Source organism: Prinia subflava, chromosome 10 (assembly GCF_021018805.1).
Source record: "Prinia subflava isolate CZ2003 ecotype Zambia chromosome 10, Cam_Psub_1.2, whole genome shotgun sequence".
Classification (NCBI taxonomy): domain Eukaryota; kingdom Metazoa; phylum Chordata; class Aves; order Passeriformes; family Cisticolidae; genus Prinia; species Prinia subflava.
Window position 1 is genome coordinate 16,317,369 of NC_086256.1, and position 12,369 is coordinate 16,329,737.

The 12,369-nt window shown below is 41.7% G+C and overlaps 1 protein-coding gene across 2 annotated transcripts in view; it reads right to left on the bottom strand.

The window, feature by feature from the left end:
- The window catches only part of TGFBR3 (transforming growth factor beta receptor 3), a 113,470-nt gene extending 101,838 nt beyond the window's left edge, over positions 1-11,632 (bottom strand). The window contains exon 1 of one of the 2 annotated variants that reach the window (XM_063407488.1): positions 11,424-11,632. The gene's annotated coding sequence lies outside the window, so the exon portion shown is untranslated. Of the gene's footprint in view, positions 1-11,012; positions 11,224-11,423 lie in introns of those variants that run through there. The other variant, XM_063407489.1, reaches the window with a different exon arrangement.
- Between the last annotated feature and the right edge of the window lie 737 nt (positions 11,633-12,369).

Sequence of the window (12,369 nt, forward strand, 5' to 3'; positions counted from 1 at the left end):
CAAAAACAAACAAAAAGAAATTAGAAAAAGAGCGACTACAGCACATATGCTAATGTATCGAATAACAAAACACAAGATATGACTTAGATCACTCTCCCATCTGCACAAACCTCTCATTCCTCAGTGACAGTTTTATAAGACACCAAGTTGTATAGAAACAGGGAGCACAGCGAAAGAACTGGAGAGAAAGAAATGACATTTAGAATCCCATTCTGACCTGAGCATCTAAGTATGTTAAAATGTCAAGTTTCAATTCAACTTGGATGGAAGTATTTTTGAAAAAGGTGATTTGAAAGGTGGAGAGAACACACACACATTTCCATCTGTAGGAGTGATTTGATTCCTATCACATCCCACTGACCGGTAACATTTCCAAGGTATAACTCAGAGCTGCCAGTAAATGACTGAAAAGCCCTAAACTTCTACCCTGATTCTTCCAGTTCATGAAGGGTGAATAATGAAGACATAAATGAAAATTTGGAAGACCTTTCTGAAGAGTGAGCTCACTTGCTTGAAGACATACACTCACAAACTTAAAAAGGAGGGCAAGTATCAAACAACACAAAAAGGTGACAAACTGACACTGAATTTCATGAATTTAGGATGAATGATATCCAAACTGTCACCTCCACAGCTGCAATTTAAGTCAAAAGACAGACAAAACTGCTACTACTAACTCATTTAAGACTAAAACTACTAAGCAGGCAATTTGTCAATATTTTGCAAAATCTGACCAGGTGTGACAGGAATCAGCTACAAAGCTGCTATTAAGTGACCATCTGACAGTACCAACAAACCAACAACAAAAAAAAAGTAAGAAAATTAAGCTGTGGTGCAAAAATCTGTCAGATTTTGCTTCAGTGTGAGACCTGCTGTCACTAGAAAAAATGTGAAACCTGCAAACTAGGAAAAGTAGGAAAAGCCAGTCCACAAAATAGGAAGATATTTCCTTTGAAATAAGAGAAGAAAGCTGTGCAAAGGGATAAGGAACCTTAACTATTTACCCAATAAGTAAACACGAATGCTAGTCAACTTGACATTCAAAAGAAATTTCCAAGAGAATCTTTTCCTTTGGGGTATATTTGGGTGGCTATTTTTGTCAATGAGATCACAAAAGGGCATATTAAAAGTATATCCAAAGAACCCTGATGTGAAAGAGAAAGAGAAGACGACATGAGAGTTTTGGGTTTATTAAATATGTTTTCATACCAATGCTTTGTACTACAAGCTGCAAGGAAGGCTGGCAAAAGAGGGCATCTGAATCAAAACCATTGAAGACTATGGGGTCATTTTCACTGAAATCTGCCATTGTAAAGGCCACTAGTCCTGGTGAAAGTGAGGGTCTAAAAAGCACAAAGACCCTGTTTTGTTGAGAAATATATATTTGCAGATCCAATCAGGAATATGTGCTGCTGGGAACATCAGGAAAAACCTGACTACTGCTAGCTTTTACCAGGTTTGAAAGAAGACTGGGGAAATGAAAAGGGAGGAAAAATATTTTGAAGTACACAAGAACGAGCAGAGGAGAAAGCATGAGGTTTTAATTTGGTTTCAACAAGGAGCCTCCTGACGCCCATGAGAATTTTGATGCATAAAGCTTAGCTTAGAACAGTGAAAAGCGTGGTGCTTTTGAAAGATACCAAAGCGCTGACTGGAAGGACAGATCTCATTGCTATGCTAAGCTAGAGGACAACAAATACTCCTTAATTCAGTGGTATTTAAAGCAATCTACATTTGTTAGAGCCAGCAGCAGACAAAACACAAATCACTTGAGGGAACTACGGGTTTCTCTCTGCTTTTCACCAACAGAAATAGTTTTCTCTGTAAAAATCTGCTACTCATCTTCCTCAGAATTTTAGTCTTTGGATTTTTAAAACTAGCCTTTGAACTAAAAAGTCATCTTTAATACTACAAGACAGAAGAATTCACAGGTTAGAAGCATGATGCTTACTCTTTAAAAACTATCTTTCCCTGTGGATTTTCCAGTTCTTACTGACAGGAACTACCAGACCATAAAGCTCTGTGGTTTATAGATGGCTTGTCACTAAGAAATTACATTCTGCATTGTTGTGCCATAGCAGAAATGTATCCACTCCCACACCAGCTTAACACTCTTCAGAAAGAGGATGGGACTCTGTTCTAAAGTGCTTGAAGAACTATAAATGAAAACAAATAAGTGTACACCCCGGGATTAGGCTGAGACTTCAGGATATTTGAGCACATTTCTACTCAGTCCAGTTCCAGGCAAGTACCTGTTGTGTAGTACTCTTCTTGAAACCAGCAAGACTTGGCTCCAACTTTTACACACTTTTCTTCTCTTGGTAAATTTATTTTGCTTACTTCTTCAAAGCTTCTCTGCCCAGTCCAACGTGTAGGTGGCCAGAGCCACAGATTCTGGGGTGTTTCTGTTTCCTATTAAAGGCCTCCCTAGCATAGGGATTTGCCACATAACTTTCTGAATTGGGATCTTAAGAGTTTTATTTACCCCTTTTATTTCTGTTCCTTTAAGCCCTTTCCCCAATAGCCACCACCTGTTTCATTAATCAGCACCTACCTTTCCCATACAAATTCTTCCCCTGCCTTAACTCTATCCTTGTTGTTGTCTGGCCTTTTCCTTTTCTGCCTGAAGAATAACTTCCACTTCCTCTCCTCCTTATCAGCATGGACTCTGGTAATTCCCTCCTCTTCCCACGTGTGATGCCAGAGGTTGCACAGCTCTCTACAACACTGCTAACAAACACTTCTCTACCAAAGCAAGCCAAAAGCCCTCCTCCTCTAAGTCACATCACAAGTCTCAACAAAGTGAATGGGGATGCTTGAGTGAAGCCAGCAGGATCTGTCCCTTTGTGTTGTTTTGCCATAGCAACGTGAACCCAAGTTTCTAGGCCATCCAAGGCCGCCTTCACAGCAAAAGCTTTTTCACTTTTTGTTTGCTTGTTTTACGCATGGCAACCATTTCACTTATTTAACCAGTTTTTCTTCCACTTGTCCAAGTTGCTTCCCTATGCCAATGCAATTAATACATGCATGCCATGTGTAAATAAAAAGGCAATAATTTGTAATCAAGTACACCCAATCTCAAATAAAAAAAGACAAACCATAAATAGTTAACCAGATGAGCAGTTCTGTAAACTTAGGAATAGCATAAGAATTTATTTATAACCCTACTTGTATTAAAAATGCATTTTTGAAAACATCTTCTTTATTCGCTGACATTTATCATGTCAATTCCGCATGATTTGCTAATCCTATTAATCAGCTTTCCAGCCTTTGTGTGTGCAAACGTTCATGTGGAATTGAAAATTTGTACATATTTTTAAATGTCTATGTCCAAGGCATATACACAAAGTCCCACCATTCAGAACTCGAAATAGTAACTTATTCATAAATCATAAAGAGACAGATACTGGTTTAGAAGCAACAAAGTGGTTTCATTTTCAGGGAATATATGAATAGCAATAAAGCTAAAAATCCTGACATATCAAAAAGCCCAGGGAAAAAGTAACTCTGATGTCCTGCAGTTCACATGCTGCTGTGCTTGTAATGGGACATTTCAACAAGTCACAGTTAAAAGACTATGGGAACTGGAAGAGTGCCAAAGGAAGATGTTTTATGCCATTAAGTAATTGTGCCCCTCTATTCCATGTGATTTTTGGTTTAGTATTTTGTTTATTTATTTTCTTATTAATGCATTACAATGTAGCCTGCCAAATCACAGGAACAAAAATATACACAAATAAGCCAAATAAAAATGTGAAACCATTCCACCTATTTAGTAATAGTATACTGGAGGCAGATTTTGCTACCTGGCATATGTTTTGCCCACAGCTGGAATGCAGTTCCAGTTTGGATGGCGTTGTCTATTCTCAGTATCATTTCATAACCAACTTCCCCTTCAGCTTCACAACTTACTTTTTTTTTAATTACCTGATTTTATTGCTGTGAGTTTAGACGACACCAGACACTGGAAGCTGCAGCTCAAAAATCATTGCATAAATATAGCACAAACATAGCACAAAGAGACAGTTTCCACAAACAGGACAAAAATCATTCTATTATGTATTCCCAGGACTTCCCTCAAACACAGGGAGGTATGTCACTAAACCTTCCTAGGCCGAGGGCAAGGTTTTGCTTACCAAGTGTAAACATGAGAATAGTCTCTTACAGGGTCAGGATGCAGGAGGGTTTCAATACGTGGAAGGGAAGGAAGTGCATCCAGGCATCTTTTAGTGGAAGGGGCACACAAGACTTCCACAAGGAGGAGACTGGAACAGATTGCTTTTTGACAACAGCAGAAATTCCTAGAGGCTACTTAACCTCTACAGGAAGAAGCACAGATGGCACCACAGAGTTCAACAAGGCCAACATGCTACACATAATCTGGGTACCAAATCAGAATTTTTTACTCTATCATAGAGCCCTCAGGAACTTGTACATCAGGACATCTTAAAGGGAGTGGAGAAAACCAGAGGCTGGGATGCTGTACAGCTCTTATACTGTAATGGCTCAAGCAATCTGCAATTTCCACCAGCTCCAGCCACATATTTTCTGTGCAACTCACAGCTATTCTGTTCTTTCACAGGCAAAAACAGTCATAACAGGACCTCACCTTAGCCACAGCAGCCCCCCCTTAATACCTGCCTGGAAAGACAACACTACTTTAGGCATTCTGCTTCCAACTTCTAACTAGAAGATGGACAAGAAATCTTACTGACCTTACCAGAGAATACCAGCAGCACAATTATATGCCATCTTTCTGATAGACATCAAGGAAGCAGAAAGAAGAAAAAAAAAAAGCAGAGATTTCTAGAAACATACATACACAAAAATATGGAAACCTGAGATCTCAAGTGTACATTTAAATAAAACTCAAGTTCCCAATTAACCAGTAATATCTCACCACAACTAACAGGAACCAAGCTCATGTTTTTAAATATCACTTGCTGCTTCTGAAAAGTTTACCATAAAATAAAAGCAACAGAAATAGGAATCTTCACACTGAGAAAGATCATCACAACTTGCTTTAAAAAATCTCTATAACCTTTCATTCTCATAATTAAATTTCTTTGGACTAATTACTAACTTTTTAATTGTTTCTAATTGGAAACAGAGTAGATTTCCTGGCACTGGACTATCTTACTCTTCACAAACACACCAACAGCCAAGAACTTCACACAAATTTATCTTAAGTTTTATTTGGCTGAGTTTCTAATTGCACACCTAAACTAAACAGATAACAGCTCTAATGTACCTATCAAGAGAGATATAACCCTAGGGAAGGCAACTCTGCAGAACTGAAGCCACAGCAGGATGGAAAGTTACCAACATTTCAGCAAGGTTTCTTCCACTCAGGGTAAAAGATTGCAGCAAATTGCTGTTAATGAATGCTTGGCACTGTTATTTTTTTCAAGACTAAACTGCAAAACCTTAGGACTGCATTTAGAAATATTCTACCTAGAACCTTTCTACTAGGAAAAAAACCTAAATCCATCACTGGTGGACTTAAAGCCTCGAAATGACATCTACACATTTAGAAAAGTCGTTTTGAAACCATGACCTATAAATACCTGAAACCGTCTGCATTAATTGTGAAACCCACAAACAGTATGAGGAAAAGCAAGACTATAGCATTAAACATAAATTCACTGTATAAGGAAGCAATCCTCTTTGGGAAGGGTAAAACAAACAAGATCAGTAAATAAGTGAACATGATTGAAAATCAGTGCTTCCCATTACAGGGGAATTGGATGAGGTGATACAAATGAGCCCTCCTCACAGCCATGGGCCATTAGACACTACAAGAAGTAAATTAACAGATTGAAATATTAACTACGAGGGATTTTAAAGTTAACTGCATGCATTATCAAACCCACATTTTGGAAAAAAAGCCAAACAAAACAGAACAACAAAAGAAGCATGTCTTATGGTCTCTAGAATAAGGCAAACTCTAATATGCAGGCAGATTAATAGATTATTCCTTCAGGTTGCTTAAACAAGAATGCAAGATAAACACATTTACCAAAAGTTAACTGTTAGCCACTAAACTTTCAGCTGCACATCTTACAGATAGGAAACTTCTCCCACACAAGCAGGGAAGTCCTTAAAGTGACACACAGTTAAAAGAATGAGGCAAAAGGAGTTTCCCTTTGTGTAGGGGTATCTACCCCTTCCCTGCCTGTCGAATAAGTGGTGTAATTCCATTTGTTGAGCAGAAAAACACATTCAGGTTGGAGCGAAAGTTTTTAATAAAAAAAATTGACTTAAACATACTTCACTGGGGATTTGTTTCAGTCAAGGTATGAATCACTAGCATGCTCCACTCAGAATGCGTATACACACCCATAAAATCTTTACTATTCAGAACTTCCTTTAACCATTTTACATTAAATGTATAAATGACAACTGTAAAAATATCTTTCAGCACAGGTACAGGGAGAGGAAAGACCACAACAAACTTCTGTACTCATATAAATAATTTGTGCATCATTCTGTCAGAAGGAAATTGCTACACCTCATTACTGGAGTGAACCAAATCACCAGATCTATAATTATTTAGAAACACTGGTGATTTTAACTGCTGGAGGGAAGAACTAATCTATCACAGAACACAAGCTGTACCTACTGGAGGAGTGAGTCGGTTCATTAATGCAACAGCTTTATCATAAGAAAAGGCTCACCTTCTCAAATACTGCAACAGCTGCTTTGTAAAGCAGAACAGAATTTTGTTTCACTCAAATCACTGTCAAAACTAATGTATCACCTGTGTGATAAAACTACTCCCATAGTTCTTAATCACACAGTGTCAAATGCAGCTAGAGTCTAACAACTTACTTGTCAAATGTAAGGCAAAAGAGGACATATCAGTCTTCAATCCACCTCCAGCTTCTTGGCAAAGAAATACATGAATTCAGCAAATTTGTACTACACAGTAAGTTCACTGAATACTTTGGGATTTTTTTATTGTCCCTGACTCACACAATATAACTCACCAATTTCCAATTGGTGAGAGAAAATGCCTATACTTACAAAGGAGAATCAAAGAATAAGTGAATTGCCATTATTCTTAGAATCACTGACAACACTTCATGTATCACAGCCTCTGTTGCCTTCTGTGCAGAAAAACAACCTCCACACAGTAGCTCTATAATTAACTTGTTTCAGACCCAAGATCTCTAGGTAAGCTGTTCGCCTGCAATCTAAACAGGTCTCTTGTAAGGTCACAACTGAAAATATCTGAAAGAGAGGCCCTCTCCAGTTCTCAAAATCTTACAACAGGAAAGAAAAAAAAATCTGAATTTGGCCAATTAGTGTACTGAAATCAGATTATTACAAGGAAGCGCTAATTACAATGCAATTAAATTTGCTAATAATAAGCAAGTGCAGCTCATTTTGAAGTACTATTCACAGAATGACAATGAAATTATTAGTTTCCCATTTTCCTCAAAAACACCATTCATTTCATTACAGAAGCATCAGAAACTAGTACACTTTCCAAGTCATAATTATTTGTGAGCTGTGCAAATTAATAGTTATTACACCTAAAATACAATATATGAAATTTTTGCTGCTAAACTTGACAAATATGACTACATAGATAATCAAGGTCATAAAGTAAGTTCTTCTTTAAAAATATTTTGTGATATTTTAAATTTTAAAAAATGGAATGTAAATTGACAGCTTTAAAGTCCCTCTTTCCATGATTTCCAGAGATGTGTAAATCTCTTTCATTTTGGCTACCACAGAGTTAATTGTTGCTGCAATAGCACAAGAAATGCCGCTCTATTGGATGAGTGCCAGTGCATAAAAATGCGAATCCACAGTGATGGATAAAGCAATTCCAATTGCTCTACTTTTTGCTAGTACATTTTTATGACAAAACATGCTCCTATTCATGAAGTGGCTAGAAACTAGCATACCACTGTTAATTACCACAAATACTACTGCTGTAGAAGTAATGCCTATTTATAATACACAAATATTTCGTGGAACTAGATCAAAAGCAATATGATTGCAAAGACATTTGCAATCTATATCCCAGAGAGTATTTTCTGAGATCCTCATAAATGGTCCAAGAGTTGCTAATTCATGTCTTAAATGTTGACACAATACTGTTGGAGGTATCAAAGAAAAGCATTGTAAGACAAATTAGGGAAAGATTTACTGCTATTTTCAAATCACATTAAAGCAGAAATTTCGGTTTGGCTTTACAAATTACACACTTCATCTCAGAGAACCCTCTGGAGAGAAAGTTTGGGGATTCCATGAAAACAACAGAAGATGAAGATTGCCAATAGAGATTTAACATACACCTTTTTGTACCCTCAGTAACAGGCTAATGATGTATGATCATGTAATGCTCTTAGAGAACAATGCACGGCCACTGAAATATGCATAAACTTTATATATATTTATATCTATTTTATACCTCACTATGCTGTTAGTGCCATTCCAGAACCAGAGCTTACCTATCTTGCTTTAAACCCGACCTGGGACTGTCAGTTTCAGTTGAACTCTGTTGTGTCTGTACTTGCTCTAACACCTAATGCTGGTGGAATATACAATTGTTATCACTCACAAAATTGGCTACTCCGCAGCAAATGCTCCTTGGCATGTTATCCCACCATCAGTGAAAGGTGGATTAATCCTAAGTAGAAGCAGCAAGATTCTTGCATTTTCTGCAGGCAGGAGCCCATTCTCGAGCTCTTACTGGGGAATGGCTGACACGCTGCAAATTCCCATTCTTCACTTTGCCTTCAGCCATCTGTTTGTACATCCGTACCCTTCAGTATTTGCCATTTGCCTGCACCAGACTTCACAGACTACAAAGCCATGTGGATCGGTACAAGCCATCCACATCACCTTCTTTGGCACAGCCTTTACAATCAATATTCCTGGTACAAAAGACAGTCATTATGCCAATATGAATCAAAAAGGAAAACCATTATTGCTCTGTGCTGGGACCATCAGTTGACCTCTACAGTAATAAGCTAATAATGACTTCTTAAAACCTAAGAAAATGTCTAAAAATATTTTCTCTTACAGAAATACTAAATACTAGAAATAGTTTCTTCTGAGAATACAACTGCTTTGCAAGTCAAGATTACTATATACAATCATAAATGTGATATAGTAAGAGCTCCACTGTGAAAATATTTTGTCTAGTTCATTATCTGAAACTTTGCAGGATTACTCAAAATACCATTTCTTGGGTTTAATTCACTTCAAACATCTTCAAAGATATTTCACTCAAACAAACCTCTAATGTTTTTGCAAGTTAGTAATTGCTATATGACAAAAATTGCATTCAGAAGAATGGGAGATATGTCTGCTAGAAGAAATTTATAAACAAGTATTTAAAAATAATGCATTTATTTCAATGTATGTGGGTGTTCCAAGTAAATTAACATTCACCTTCTGAAGAAATACTATCAAAAGTATAGGCCCAAAGTTTTAATAAATTACAACTGTGGTAGGAGAAGAGACTTAACAGACAGAAAGTTTTGTGCTCCCCCTGCTGGTTTAGCAATTGACTTCCAAACACTGTTCCTGTGGTAGGCATCAAGATGCTGGGGTATGAAAATATGTTTTGCATGCCAGGAACAACAACTGAAAGTTACTTTTTAAAAGAATTTGCACCCTTGGTGGATATCACTTACACACTTTGACTAGATGAGGTTCTGGACACACCAAACACGCATCAAAATCAACAACGAAACATCTCCCCAGGGACAGAAAGTATGTCAAGAGAGAAAAATCTGAAGTGTCACTTTAAACTTGAAAAGGTTGGACTGCAGCAAACAATTGGGGGAAGCAAGTTTCAGAGTAAAGGACTCTTCACTGAAGGAAGCCAATGACCTGCCCCCCCTCCAACACGCGTCCCTCCCTTCCTCCCCCAGCCGAGAACCAGCTGCAGCAGTGGCCCAGGTCTGCACTCGAAGAGCAGCTCCTCCTCAGCTGCAACTCAAGCCCTGTAAGCTTTCATGGGTTAAAATGGAGCTCTTCAAATGAATAAGCATCTTCCATTGACATTTTACTAACACCCTTGTTGGGACTACTTTGACCAGACACCTGTGCAGTGCTAACTAAAATCCAATTACCAACTTAAGCTGTGCCAGGCATTCATGGAAAAAAGCTTGAACTGTAAGGGAAATAAAGTAATCACCGTAAGTAGCAATAAACAAATAGATTTTGTCTTGGGAAGACATTTCATTTACACATGTAAAGTCTTCCACAAATGAGACTACAATCAGTCCTCGGGGTCACCATGAGATAAACCTAATCGATGCCACAGTCAGTGAGCAGACAGCTCTCTCACTTTGGGTTTTCCCCCCAGGGGGGCTCTAATATCAGCCTGCTTGACCTCACCAAACAAAAAGTAGATAAACTTAGATCAATATAAATACAGACACAACCAGAAAAAACTTTTTCTTAGAAAAAAATCACGGCACCTGTATGTCCAAATGTCTTTCTAGTAACTTATAAACACTATCAGAAACATTAAAAAATTAACTGTGCTGATGATCACACATTTGAGAAGAAAAAAATAAATCTAGCAAATCAATTTTAACAGCTACAGCTTAATAGAACTGATATAAGTAGATTTACGTCTGGTCACATGCACTGCAAGTGGGAAAGGCATAACGGCACGTGCACAGTACGGCCGAAGAAGTCCCTTTTTTTGAAAGGGACAAGAAGTATCACATCCTGTGCTGCCTGCCACCAACGACAATGACTTTGGAATTACAAGTGCACTTGAAACTGGGGAAAGCTCGTGTTTAAAAAGTTACTTAATTTACATCCAATACTGGAGCCACATTCTTGTTATTACTGGGTGAGCCGTACTCAAAAGCCTGCAGTGACTTGACTCCAGTGCATCCCCTGCAAAATATGCAGCACTAACTCCCACATGTCAACAACTCCTCAATGAAATAGCACTGAAGGGACATTACACTGGTCTTTACGTTATTGTCACACTAAACTCACACTCTGCTCGTACATTGCCGAGTTCTCACCTGGCCTCATGAAAGGTACGAAGACACGCGCTCAGCACAGCGCGCCTCAGCAAAGGATTTCCCTCGGTGCTCCTAACTCTGCCAGCACGTACCAACCACCCGGGCACAGTGATGTCGCTGGGACACCTGTAGCTCCCCTCCCCAGACGCCGCCTCTCGGCTGTCCCCTCAGCTCCCTCAGGGAGCCCGCAGCTCGCACGGTCCCGAGGCGCGAGCCGCTCACGGCACGCGCTGACCGCCCCCGGCTGCTCCCGCTCCCCGCGCCCGCCCCGGGACCGTTCCGCCCAGCCCGCGCACGGTGACACCTCCAGGGACGCACACCCCGCGCCCGCCCCAGCGGACGGCGCATCCCTGCGGGGCGCCCGGCCCGAAACCCCGCTGTCGGGGCGGGGGTCCCGGCCGCCGCACCTACCTGGCGGCAAGTCTGTCCACGCCGCGTCCCGCGGGGCAGGCGCGAGGCAGCGCGGCTACGCCATGGGCACGGCCGGCCGGGACGGGAACGCAGCCCTCACCAAGGCCGCCCAGCGCCGGCCACTGCAGCCCGGCCCGCGGTGCGCGGAGGAGGCGTCGAGGAGGCGGAGGCGGAGGAGGCGCGTGTGCGCCCGCCCGGCCCCCGGCCCGGCAGTAACCCCTCGGCGCACGGGGCGGGGCGGGCGGGCGAGAGCGGGCGGTGCCGCCATTGGGCGCGGGGCGGAGACAGAGCCGTGACGGCCGCGCCCGCCGCCACCGCCCCTCGCGCCCGCCTGCAGCGAGCGCGCGCCGCGGCCCCCGCCCCTGAGCCCCGCCCCGCCCTTGAGCCCCGCCCCCTGAGCCCCGCCCACCCCGCCGGCAGCCGTGAGGGGGTCGTGGAGTCGCACACGGCCCGGCTGTGCTGGCAGCCAGCGGCTCCAAAACCCCCGCGCAGCTGGGGCGGGAGGCACAGAGCCCGCTCACGGCAGCCGGGGCCCGCAACGGCCTTTAAGTTACCGGCCTCGAAACCGCGTGAGGCCGCCGGGCACCGCGTCCGTAACGGAGCCTGGGCTGCGCTCGGTATCGGGCCGGTGTGAGCGGCGGTGTGGCGGTGCCCAGCCCTGTGCACCGAGGTACGTCCCTGCAGCCCCCCGAGCGGGCCCGGCTCCCACCGGCTGGCTCAGACGCCCCGGCCGCCTCCTCAGTGCTGCCACCCCAGCCAAGGGCAGCCAAAAGCCCACATCAGAACGAGTTTTGGCCAACACCGCAGAGCTCACATCGTTTACAGCAGAGCAAACTAATCCAGATCACTCTAGGTTCATTATGCTAGAAAATAATAGAAATAACAGAAAGTGCTGTTCACTGCAGAAGGCGCGCTTAAGATTGTCAAATCCCCCAACTTGAAGACT